The sequence below is a fragment of the Emys orbicularis genome, chromosome 6, assembly GCF_028017835.1.
Source record: "Emys orbicularis isolate rEmyOrb1 chromosome 6, rEmyOrb1.hap1, whole genome shotgun sequence".
In the NCBI taxonomy this organism is placed as follows: Eukaryota; Metazoa; Chordata; order Testudines; family Emydidae; genus Emys; species Emys orbicularis.
In genome coordinates, this window is record NC_088688.1 from 734,516 (window position 1) to 746,680 (window position 12,165).

At 54.4% G+C, this 12,165-nt stretch overlaps 1 protein-coding gene across 1 annotated transcript in view; it reads right to left on the reverse strand.

Annotated features, from left to right (window-relative positions):
- The window catches only part of LOC135880032 (avidin-like), a 42,085-nt gene that overhangs the window by 22,309 nt on the left and 7,611 nt on the right, over positions 1-12,165 (reverse strand). The window lies entirely within an intron of this gene.

The following is a 12,165-nucleotide window of genomic DNA, read 5'->3' on the forward strand; positions in this document are numbered from 1 at the left end:
CCCAATTCCTGAGAGTGCTCCTGTGACCCAAGGAGCCTGGGGCAGCCCTCACTGACACCGCCAAAGCCAGGGCAGGCTGCAAAAGCAGAGCCGATTCCCCCCAAACCGGTGAGTAACACTGAAGTTCGACTCACCATCCAGTCACAACTCTGCTCCTGATCCCCACCACACTCGTTATCAAGAAGCCAAAAACAGAAATCACCCAGCCCCCTTTATTGCATCCCAGCCTCTGCCTCCCAGTCAGCACCTAGGTCCAGTACAGTGAGAAGTTATTTAAAACTCTATTCACTATACAAAATGTTCTTGTAATCCGCAAAGGGCCAGCCACATTCCCAGATCAATACTAGTGTGGATCTTACCCAAAAGATCACGCTGCCAGCCAATCCTTTAGTATCGATAACTAAAGGTTTATTATAAAAGGAAAGAAAAGAACGAGAAGAGAGTTGTTAAATGGTCAAAGCAATCAGATACATACATGTGACTTCAGAGTCCATTCTTGGCAGCATTGGCGAGTTTGCTGGCTTGTAGAGTCCCTCTGGAACACAACCAAAGCCTGGACGGGTCATTCAGAGCTTTTTTCAAAGCGTCAGTTTGTAGAGACGCGACTCCAGAGGTGGGAAGCAGGACTGAAGACAAAATGGAGGAGCTGCAGCTGCCTTTTTATATCCTTTGCCACATGGCTTGTACATCCTCTGTCCCAACACAAGCTCCCAGCACATGGGCATGGAAAAGCTCCTGGAGTCCCTGTCCATAGGCACGTCCTTGTCCCTACGTGTCCTGCTGACTCATAGGCCTAGCCCCTGGCGTCTCTCAAGGGGATTGTTGTACAGCTGATTGCCCTTGATGGGCCGTCAAGCAGGCTGGGTAGTGCTGATGCCAATCTGTCTGGGGGGGTGTGACGAAGTGGGGGATTTTCTTGTTTTTTCCTGGTTTTCCACTGGTTTGCATGCAGACGGGGTGGGACTCAGTTTCCCTGGGTGTTACTGGTTTAACAACGTGAGGGGAGAGGGAGTTTGTTGTTACAGAGGACCGGAGAGGGAACTTGGGACCCCAGCTGATGGCCTGGAGGAGGGACACCCCAGCGACTGGTGACCTGATGACCCGGAGACCCAGCAGCTGGTTCTGGCCAGTGGGAGGACAATGGGCTGCAGAGACAGGACCCCGGTGACCTGACCAGCCGGTTCCAGCCAGAAGGGGCCAGAGGACAGGAGGCCGAGGCAAGCCTGTTTACCTGGAGAGAAGACAATGGACAGAGGCGGGGCCTGGGGCCGGTGATATCAGATGCCGAGCTGAGAAGCAGGGGGGCTCGGGGCTGGAGAGAGGGAGCAGGCAGAGCCCACTTGGATGGGCTGTGTGGAGGGAGGCCAGGCCCGAGGGCAGGGCCAGTGCAAGGAAGTTTCACGCCCTAGGCAAAACTTCCACCTTGCGCCCCCCCGCCAGCCCTGCGGCAGCTCCCTGCCCCCCCTCCGCAGCAGCTTCCCCCCCCCCCTCTGCCCTGAGGCCTCCACCCCATGGCAGCTCTCCACCCCCCCCCAGCCGGGGAGGTGGGGAGCTGCTGTGGGGGGGAAATTGGGGGCACCACTTTTTGGCACCCCCAAATCTTGGTGCCCTAGGCAACCGCCTAGTTTGCCTTAATGGTAGCACCGGCCCTGCTGAGGATCAGAGTTTCCTGTGCTGTTTTCAATGCTCAATAAACCCTCCTGTTTTATGCTGGCTGAGAGTCACTCCGATCTAGAGAACAGGGCGGGGGGGGGCATCGTCCCCTTTGGGGGTGGAGGCCCTGGGGGCCCAGAGCGAGTGGACTCCCTGAGGGGGCCCACAGCAGAGACAGACGTGCTAAGGCTCAGAGAGGTGCGGCTCCAGGAGGTGGAGGGGCCTGACCACGAGAGAGAGTGGACCCCTGAGAAGGGCTGTCTCACTGAAAGGGGCACCCCCCACGGACCGCACGGGGCCACGAGTGGGCACGATCTGTGAGTCCGTGACAGGGTGCCACGTAGAAACACAGCACAGGTTGGAGCTGCTGGTATATCACACATAATTATAACTAAGACTAAGATTTTGTCACGGGTATTTTTAGTAAAAGTCACGGGCAGGTCACAGGCAATAAAGAAAAAAATAACAAAAGCCTGTGACCTGTTCCTGACTTTTACTAAAAATACACCTGACAAAGTGGGGAGCCCAGGTGTGGGGTCCCCACACCCCCTGCAGAGGTTGGGCAGCTGTGGGAACTTCTATGAGTTCTTGGGGCCCCCCACCACCTAGGGGGTCTCGGAGCTGCAGGGTCCTCCAGCTTGGTGCTCCAGGGTACCCCCTCCATCCACTATGGCCAGGAGCTTTGAAGGATTCCTGGCACCCTTGGTGTCTCGGAGCTCCAGTGGACCCCCGTCCCCCGCAGCAGCAAGGAGCTCTGGAGGGGCCCACCGCCTGCGGCAGCCAGGAGCTGCAGCCCTGCGGCCTGTGGCAGCTGGGAACCTCAGGGGGCCCCGGTATAGCATTGTGTTAAACGTAAACTACTAAAAAAAATGAAGGGGAAGTTAAAAACAAAGATTTGACAAGGGAAGGAAACGGTTTCTGTGCTTCTGTCATTTACATGCAGATGGTTAAATGCAGCATTTTTCTTCTACCTAGTAAAGTTTCAAAGCTGTATTAAGTCACTGTTCAGTTATAAACTTTTGAAAGAACTAGAACATTTTGCCCCGAGTTATGAACATTTCAGAGTTACGTACAACCTCCATCCCAGAGGTGTTCAGAACGCTGAGGTTCTATTGGAAAAATCATGGAGCAGGTCCTCAAGGAATCAATTATGAAACACTTAGAGGAGAGGAAAGTGATCAGGAACAGTCAGCATGGATTCACCAAGGGGAAGTCGTGCCTGACTAACCTAATTGCCTTCTATGATGAGATAACTGGCTCTGTGGATGAGGGGAAAGCAGTGGATGTGTTATTCCTTGACTTTAGCAAAGCTTTTGATACTGTCTCCCACAGTATTCTTGCCGCCAAGTTAAAGAAATATGGGCTGGATGAATGGACTGTAAGGTGGATAGAAAGCTGGCTAGATCGTCGGGCTCAACGGGTAGTGATCAATGGCTCCATGTCTAGTTGGCAGCCGGTTTCAAGCGGCGTGCCCCAAGGGTCGGTCCTGGGGCCGGTTTTGTTTAATATTTTTATTAATGATCTGGAGGATGGTGTGGACTGCACTTTCAGCAAGTTTGCAGATGACACTAAACTGGGAGGCGTGGTAGATACACTAGAGGGTAGGGATCGGATACAGAGGGACCTAGACAAATTAGAGGATTGGGCCAAAAAAAAAAAAAAAAAAACCCCTGATGAGGTTCAACAAGGACAAGTGCAGAGTCCTGCACTTAGGACGGAAGAATCCCATGCACTGCTACAGACTAGGGACCGAATGGCTAGGAAGCAGTTCTGCAGAAAAGGACCTAGGGGTCACAGTGGACGAGAAGCTGGATATGAGTCAACAGTGTTAGAGCAAAGGTCAATTACTCGCCTATTATCCCAGCTGTTCCCACATGCACGTAGCCCCGTTTCCCGGATATATGTATAGCAAGACAATCAATCAAGGAAGTCGGACATATGCATCCTGAAGACCCCCAGAAGAATAATCAATCAAGGAGGTCCAACAGATGTATCCTATTTACCCCTAGAAAGGAATTTAAAAATTCCATAGGTTAGCAGAATGTATGCACGCTAAGTTGTTTGTTACTGGATATAAAAAGGCCTGCTTTGCGCTTGTAAGGTGTGTCTCTCTCTCTGGCACTAGCCGAGGAGAGCACCCACTCAGCTGACTGATCAATAAAGAACTTGAAGCCGTCTTCTAGACTCCCGTGCCTCCTTGGGGTAATTGGGCAGCTCCAGGGGGAAACGAGCCCATTTGGCTAACAACAGTGTGCCCTTGTTGCCAAGAAGGCTAACAGCATTTTGGGCTGTATAAGTAGGCGCATTGCCAGCAGATCGAGGGACGTGATCATTCCCCTCTATTCGACATTGGTGAGGCCTCATCTGGAGTACTGTGTCCAGTTTTGGGCCCCACACTACAAGAAGGATGTGGAAAAATTGGAAAGAGTCCAGCGGAGGACAACAAAAATGATTAGGGGGCTGGAGCACATGACTTATGAGGAGAGGCTGAGGGAACTGGGATTGTTTAGTCTCCAGAAGAGAAGAATGAGGGGGGGATTTGATAGCTGCTTTCAACTACCTGAAGGGGGGTTCCAAAGAGGATGGAGCTCGGCTGTTCTCAGTGGTGACAGATGACAGAACAAGGAGCAATGGTCTCAAGTTGCAGTGGGGGAGGTCTAGGTTGGATATTAGGAAACACTATTGTGACGAAGTGGGGGGTTTTCTTGTTTTCTGTGGAGTTTCAATGGTTTGCATGCGGAGGGGGTGGGACTCAGTTTCCCTGGGTGTTACTGGTTTAACGAGGTGAGGGGAGAGGGAGTGTGTTTTGCAGAGGACCGGAGAGAGGATGTGGGGACCCAGCCGATGGCCAGGAGGATGGATACCCCAGCGACCGGTGACCTGGTGACCCAGAGGCCCAGCTGAGGGGATGCAGCCGGTTCTGGCCAGTGGGAGGACAATGGGCTGCAGAGTGAGGACCCAGTGACCTAACCAGCCGGTTCCAGCCAGAGGACAGAAGCAGGAGAGGAGGCCCCGGTTTACGACCCTGTTTACCTGGAGAGAAGACAATGGACAGAGGCGGGGCTTGGGGCCGGGGATCTCAGATGCCCAGCTGCTAGCAAGGGGGCTCGGGGCTGGAGAGGGGAAGCAGGGAGAGCCCACCTGGAGGCAGAGAGACTGGGTTGTGCTGGGCTGAGAGAGGCCAGGCCTGAGGGTCAGAGAGTTTCCTGTGCTGTGTTCACCTCTCAATAAATCCTCCTGTTTCATGCTGGAGGAGAGTCACTCCGGTCTAGAGAACAGGGTTGCATCAACCCCTTCGGGGGTGGAGGCCCCGGGGGTCCAGAGCGAGTGGACTCCCTGAGGGGGCCCACGGCAGAGACAGACGTGCTAAGGCTCAGAGAGGTGCGGATCCAGGAAGTGGAGGGGCCGGACCCCGAGAGAGAGTGGACCCCCGAGAAGGGCTGTCTCACTAAAAGGGGCACCCCCCACGGACCGCACGGGGCCAAGAGTGGGCACGGTCTGTGAGTCCGTGACAACTATTTCACTAGGAGGGTGGTGAAGCACTGGAATGGGTTACCTAGGGAGGTGGTGGAGTCTCCTTCCTTGGAGGTTTTTAAGGCCCGGCTTGACAAAGCCCTGGCTGGGATGATTTAGTTGGGAATTGGTCCTGCTTTGAGCAGGGGGTTGGACTAGATGACCTCCTGAGGTCCCTTCCAACCCTGATATTCTATGATTCTATTGTATTTTACTTGCTGTTAGCAACTTACTTAGAACTCCAGATAAATAGCAAGTCAGCCTCTGTGTGGCTTCCTGTTGCCTTTTTCTTTTTAGCTAAAATCTCTCTGAAAGGCAGGATCCTGTGCCTGGTGTTTCACCGTTTGCCAGGGAGGGCACCACACAGCAGCACCATTGAAATCTTCTTTGCATCTCAAGAACTTCCTCGTGTGCGTTTGCTGAGCTACGGTCCTAGCAGCCCACAAGGCGAGAATTCCCCGTAACCCTTTGAGCAGGGCGTTTCGGCCGGTTCCCACCAGCACAGCAATGGCCCAGCCATGCCCTGTAGCCCTTCTGACAAGTGTTGCTGGCAGCTACTAGGGCCAGGTTCAGTTTTCTAGGGGCTCCTTTTAAAGCCTGAAATAACATCAGCTCGAACCCTGCCAAGAAACTACCTGCACCACGTGGGTGCCCTTGGCAGGCCGTACTTCCCCACCCGCAAGCCCCAAGTCCCAGGGCTTAAAGCAAAGAGAACTGTATCAGGGGACAAACGTGTGTCGGGAGAGGGCAGGACCCACAGAATAAGCCTGGGAAAACCAGCAAATACAGTAACACTATTAGGTAAGACTCCCTCCTCCCCCACTCACCCAGGGTGCGATAGCCCCAGCCTCAGACCTCCTCTGCCAGTGGGGAGGGGCAATCGTGTCCAAGCATCGCCCTCGGCCCAGCGCCACGCTCACAGCCAGCTGCACTGTCTTGGGGAGGCCAAAGATGCTGGCAGGCCAGTGCTCCCTGGGCTGCGCCGGGGCTCTGCCTCCTGACACTGCTGAGGGGATTTCGCTTTGCTTGCTCCAGAGACCAGCACTGGAATCCCTCTGCTAGGCAGCTGCTCTCTGCTGCTTCAGCCCACACTACCTCACCACCATCACCCAAAGCCAGCTCAGCTCTGCCCAAGGCCCTTCGGTGGCTACCAAAACATTCCCAGGTCTACAAATGAGGATTTGGTTTTTACCAATTTTCACCCAAATGTTTGGGCCACTCGGGTACCTGAAAATACCGATTGTACTAAGCAAGTCCAGCCAGCGCCTGACGTTAGGGAGATGTTGATGTTATTAATACAGTAGTCTGTAAAGGCGAGGCTGTCTCTCAAAGTATGGCAATGCAGCAAACCCCACCCACCCCCACACCCAGTGACAAAGTTCCTTCTCTGCCTTGGTGGGTCCTGCGCTTATAGGCAGATTTGCTTGCCTCAGAGATTCACGGCAGCCCTCAGTTTGGCCACTTTTGCTAGTGGCTCAAACCTGCCATCCACTCAGCTCACCTCATCACTGGCCAGCGTGGGGGAAATGGAGATCAATCCCCACAGTCTCTGTATCCCACCTAGTGGGTCAGGGACAGGCCAGATCCCTTTCCAATTTAGACCTTCCCTTCTGGTGTTTCCTCACAGACCAGGTCAACGCCTCCTGTGTCCAATCAGGAGTTGGGGGAATGGGGGGAACCCGGGACCACCCTCTACACCGGGTTCCAGCCCAGGGCCCTGTGGATAGCAGCTGTCTACAATGTTCCCTGTATCAGCTGTGTCACAGCAACAACTCCCTGGGCTACTTCCCCAATGGCCTCCCCCAGCACCTTCTTTATCCGCACTGCAGGATCTTCCTCCTGAAGCCTGATCACGCTTGTACTCTTCACTCCTCCAGCAGCACACCTTCTCACTCCCTGCTCCTTGCACACACCCCTACTAACTGATGGGAGGTCCTTTTTAAACCAGGTGTCCTGATTAGCCTGCCTGCCATAATTGATTCTAGTAAGTTCTTAATTGGCTCCAGGTGTCTTAATTAGCTTGCCTGTCTTAATTGGTTCTAGCAGGTTCCTGATTGCTCTAGGGCAGCCCCTGCTCTGGTCACTCAGGGAACAGAAAATTGTTCATCCAGTGGCCAGTATATTTGCCTTCTACCAGACTCCTGTACCCCACTGGTCTGAGTCTGTCACAACACACAAACACACACACACACACACACACGGCAGGCGCATTGTGATTCTGGCAGACCAGGTGCCAGCTCCTGCCTAGGCCTCACCGAGCTCTGAGAAATGCACAGCTGGAAAGCGGTCTGTCCCGCCTGTGTGTTAGCGCTGTTAAACTAGGTATTAGATTTATAGAGATGTGTGTAGTGGAAAGCGAGAGCCGGAGACATGAGGCCTGGTAGAAGAGGCCGGGTATGAGGCCTGAACTAAGGTGCTAGTCAGGCCCTGCTAATCTAAAGCAAAGTTAGCAACAGTCAGGCTGTGGGCAGGAGTCAGGCCCTGCCTGCGAGCAAGCTCACAGAACCTGGCAAGGGTAGGGCTGGCATTGCAAACACACATTCCTGAGAAGTGCTGGGCACAGGACACTCACGCAAACACATTCCAGAAGGGTGGTACCAGAACACCCTGATGCCCCGTGGGTACAAACACCTTCCCCAGAGATAACAGGGACCCGCTGACTTCTCCTAAAGATAAGGTCAGCATGACAGGGGGGTGGATAGAGAGGTTTTGATTGAACCAAAATGTACAAGGCAAAGGGTGGTAGCTAACCACGTCACAGGGGCAATACGTAACTTGTTTGTATCGGTGTATAAAAAGGGGTCTCAGAGGGGGTGTCTTTGGCCAGCCGAGGGGGCAATGGAAAGTCCTGCCATTCACTGAGCTGGTGCATTGTCCCGGGCGTACATGTATTAAGTGTACCTGTAGATGCATAGGGCACTAATACCGTGCTTTGTCGGCAGTAAACCCGGCCGGGTGCCTTCGCCACAAACCACGTCTTGTGGTCTCATTGGGCGGTTCGATCGAGGTCTGCGGTGTCGGCTCTGTGCGCAGAGCGGGGACAGCACACAGAGAGACACCCACGCAGCCAGCGATTAACTACAGTGTGGTTGCTGGTTGGCCTTTATGAACTGCGTGCAAGTTGCTGCCGGCACTGATCTCACTGGTAATAGCTGCACCCCCTGCTATAGGGAACAGGGAAGGGTTTACTCTGTAACTAGAGAAGTGTTTGCTCTGGCCCTGGAAACCCCCAGTCAGGAGAGGAGTGTTACCCAGTGGGACATACCAGTGAACCACAAGGGCTGTCATCCCCTGCCCAACAGCAGGAGGCCGTAGACACCAGATGAACCGCTGGAGAACATCATTGGACAGGGGACTTTGTGTTTGCTCCCCCCAACCCCATGAAGAGGGGATGTGCAGAAACCCGCGTCCCACCCCAGTTTGAGCTCTGGGGGAAAGGAATAAAAATCCCGGACCAGAGGGACCGGCTCACAGGGCTGCTGCTTGGAACCTGACTGTAACGTGTCTGTGTCTCTACATTTACCTGCTTGAACCCAGGACATTTAACTCTCATTTCTTTTTTGCAGTTAATTAATCTTTAGTTAATTGTGACACGACTGGCTACCAGCGTTGTCTTTGGTGTAGGATTTGAAGTGCATTTGGCCTGGGGTGAGTGACTGGCCTTTGGCACTGGCAGGAACCTGAAGAGTGCTGTGATTTTTGGTGTAAGGGGCCGTCTGTCACAACGGCAGCTCTCCTGGGACTGTCTGTGACTCCAGGGTTAGGCTGCAGCATCCTGGCTTCCTCCATGCTGCCCCTCCCCATGCTCCCCCCACCTGATCCCGGCCCCTGACGCTCTGCCCAGGGAAAGGGGCCACCTGCCCAGGCCTGGCTTCCTCCACCGAGTACTGGCACTGGGGCCCCATTACCCTGCAGCCAAGGCCCCCGGGCAGGGGCCTATTGCTGGGGGGAGGTGTGGGGGTCACCCTGGCCCCATCTCTCCCTGGTCCCAGGTTCACCCTGCTCTGGGTTGTTGCCCCAGAGGGTTGGGAGGAAGTCGGGGGCACCGCGAGCTGCAGAGCCTGGGGCACACACAGCCCAGGGTCAAGTCACAGTGAAGTTAATTTTTTGCACCGATTAAACACTGAATAAAATTTCCTGGCCACTTTAAAGTGGATACAAGCCAAACCAAAGGCCTTTGTATGTCTGTGTATCCCTTCTGCTAGGCGGAGTCAGCAGCTGCAGGGGCCGAGTTCGGTGACTGGGGGTTTCTCTTACCAATACACCCCCAGTGCCCTGGGCAGCATCCTGTGCCTCAATTCCCCAGCGTGTGGTGTGAAAGCCTGACGAACGACTGTTCCTTTCACACCCTGCTCACAGTGCTGGCCTTAGCTAGCAAAAGCCGAGTTCAGAGGTGCCTTCACGGGGTTCACCTCCTGGCGCTCACCCCTGGGGTGGGGTGTCAAGCAGTGCCTCTGTTGCTGCTGCCTCGCTGCAAGGGCAGGCTCTGTGTTGTCTTTCTCTGCAATACTGTCCCCACACCAGCTCTAAGGCTCAGCCCCTGGACCTGCTTAGCACCGGTGCCTCATTTGTGGTGAAAGAAATAACAGATTTTAACAATTTTTTAATATTCATGTCCAATGCAGCAAGGCCAGAGGTGCCAGGCCTATGCGTTCTTCAACCCAAAGGTACCCAGCTCAGCCCTGACATGAATTAAGCACTGCTTATCACTGATATACATTCTAATAATCATTAAACAGGAACAAGAACTCTCCCTCAAAAACAAACCAGCCCTGTCTTTAATCACAAGAAACAACACCCAAGAACAAACACTCACCCACTTGTATGACTTGGCTTTGGCCTCCCTCCCCCCTGCTTAGCAAGTGAGTTTGGGCTGAGGGTGACTCCCTCAATCAGTGCATGTAGGACGCAGTTCGTCTTCCCTTTACTCAGACAATGAGCAGAACCACATTTTGTTGCCCCTGCACTCAGCCCTAGAGGGATCTGTAACCCAACCCCAGCCAAAAGGGATCATAGAATCATAGAATATCAGGGTTGGAAGGGACCTCAGGAGGTCATCTAGTCCAACCCCCTGCTCAAAGCAGGACCAATTCCCAACTAAATAATCCCAGCCAGGGCTTTGTCAAGCCGGGCCTTAAAAACCTCTAAGGAAGGAGATTCTACCACCTCCCTAGGTAACCCATTCCAGTGCTTCACCACCCTCCTAGTGAAAAAGTTTTTCCTAATATCCAACCTAGACCTTCCCCACTGCAACTTGAGACCATTACTCCTTGTTCTGTCATCTGCCACCACTGAGAACAGTCACGCATCATCCTCTTTGGAACCCCCTTTCAGGTAGTTGAAAGCAGCTATCAAATCCCCACTCATTCTTCTCTTCTGCAGGCTAAACAATCCCAGTTCCCTCAGCCTCTCCTCATAAGTCATGTGCTCCAGACCCCTAATCATTTTTGTTGCCCTCCGCTGGACTCTTTCCAATTTTTCCATGGAATCATGGGGCCAAGCAGCTCTGTCTGCCGCACACCTAGGCCGAGTGGGTGCGTCTATGCAAACACGGTCTGCTCCTGGAGTCTTTCCCCCCAGGTCCCCCTTGGATGTCAGTGGATGGTTCACTCACACCCTGCTTACAGCTGTTACCTCTACAGCCCCCACACTCTGCATCATTCACGATTCTAGAGCTGGCTTGGCTCAGCTCGGCAGACATGTAATTAGGACACTCAGCAGTATCCTCCCCATGAGACAGGTACTCCCAGAAGACAGTAGAAGCCCCTCTCCTCTCCTCTCCTTTCCCTTCCCTTCCTCTTGTAACCAGACTCCCTCACCCAGCTGTGCCTGACTGTGATCATGGAGTGGGCAGCCCCCTGCCAGGCAGGCGTGAACAGGCTGCCTTGTCCCCCACCCCCTGAAATCCTTATGCCTCCCTGCTGTCTCAGCCATGTCAGGTGCATGTGTGAGGGAGCAGGGCGGATTTGACCTGGGAATGTAGCCTGGGAGTTACATTGAGCTACCTGAGCTGAACCTGAGCCAGGAAGTGGGGTGGGAGAGGTGACACCTTCTGCCCGGGAGACGGAACAAAGGATAGGAGGAGCAGAGGGGAGGGGGGAGAGAGCTGCTGGAGGGATTTGGGAGTTTTCAGTTTGGGGCTGGGAGGTGCAACGCAGGGAACCCAAGCTGGGGTCTAAGCTCTCTGCACTCCCCAAAAGGACTTGATTGAGGGGTCCTGGTTGTATCTACGAGCTCTGCTGTAGACTGTGTTCCTGTTGTCCAATAAACCTTCCGCTTTACTGGCTGGCTGAGAGTCACGGTGAATCGCAGGAAGCCGGGGGTGCAGGGCCCTGAGTCCCCCACACTCCGTGACAGCATGCGCGGTTGTGCACACGTGGGCAGGGTACGTGTGGGGGCAGCTGCACCCACAGACCCTGGCTAGAGCCACCAGAGCGACGGGCAGTGAGCAAAGGAGCGAGCCAGGGGGATGAACCTGCCAAGGGGCGTCCCAGGAAGGGCCCGGCTCACGGGAGAGAATCCGGCACCTCCCAGGGAATCCAGAGAGGGGCAGGTGGGAATCACGGCTCAGCAACAGCTTCACCCCAAGGGCCAAGAGCGATAAAAACATCAGAGACTCATTTGCTTACCATGCTAGAGCTTTACTGGGAAAGGAACTAAACTGCAGCGTGGGGGGCGCAGGCAGCAATTCTGGGGGGGTAACCGGAGAGCGAGGGGAGATGGAGACAGAGACGGCGCCTCTGCAGCCCAGCAAACAGCCCTGACACCGGGCGAGACGCTCTCGAGAGAGCCCAGAACAATTCCGGACGCGGGGGGTGGGGGGGAGGCAGGAGCCCTGGGGCTGCAGAGTGGGGTCACGGTGCTGCTGGGGTCACTGATCACACTTCGATCTTCACGGATTCTCCTGCGTTTTGCTCCTTGATCCGGGTGAAAACGTTTGTTCCGACCCTGCGGGGAAGCGCAGAGCTGTGGTTACTGGCCCAGCAGGGGCCTGCGCTC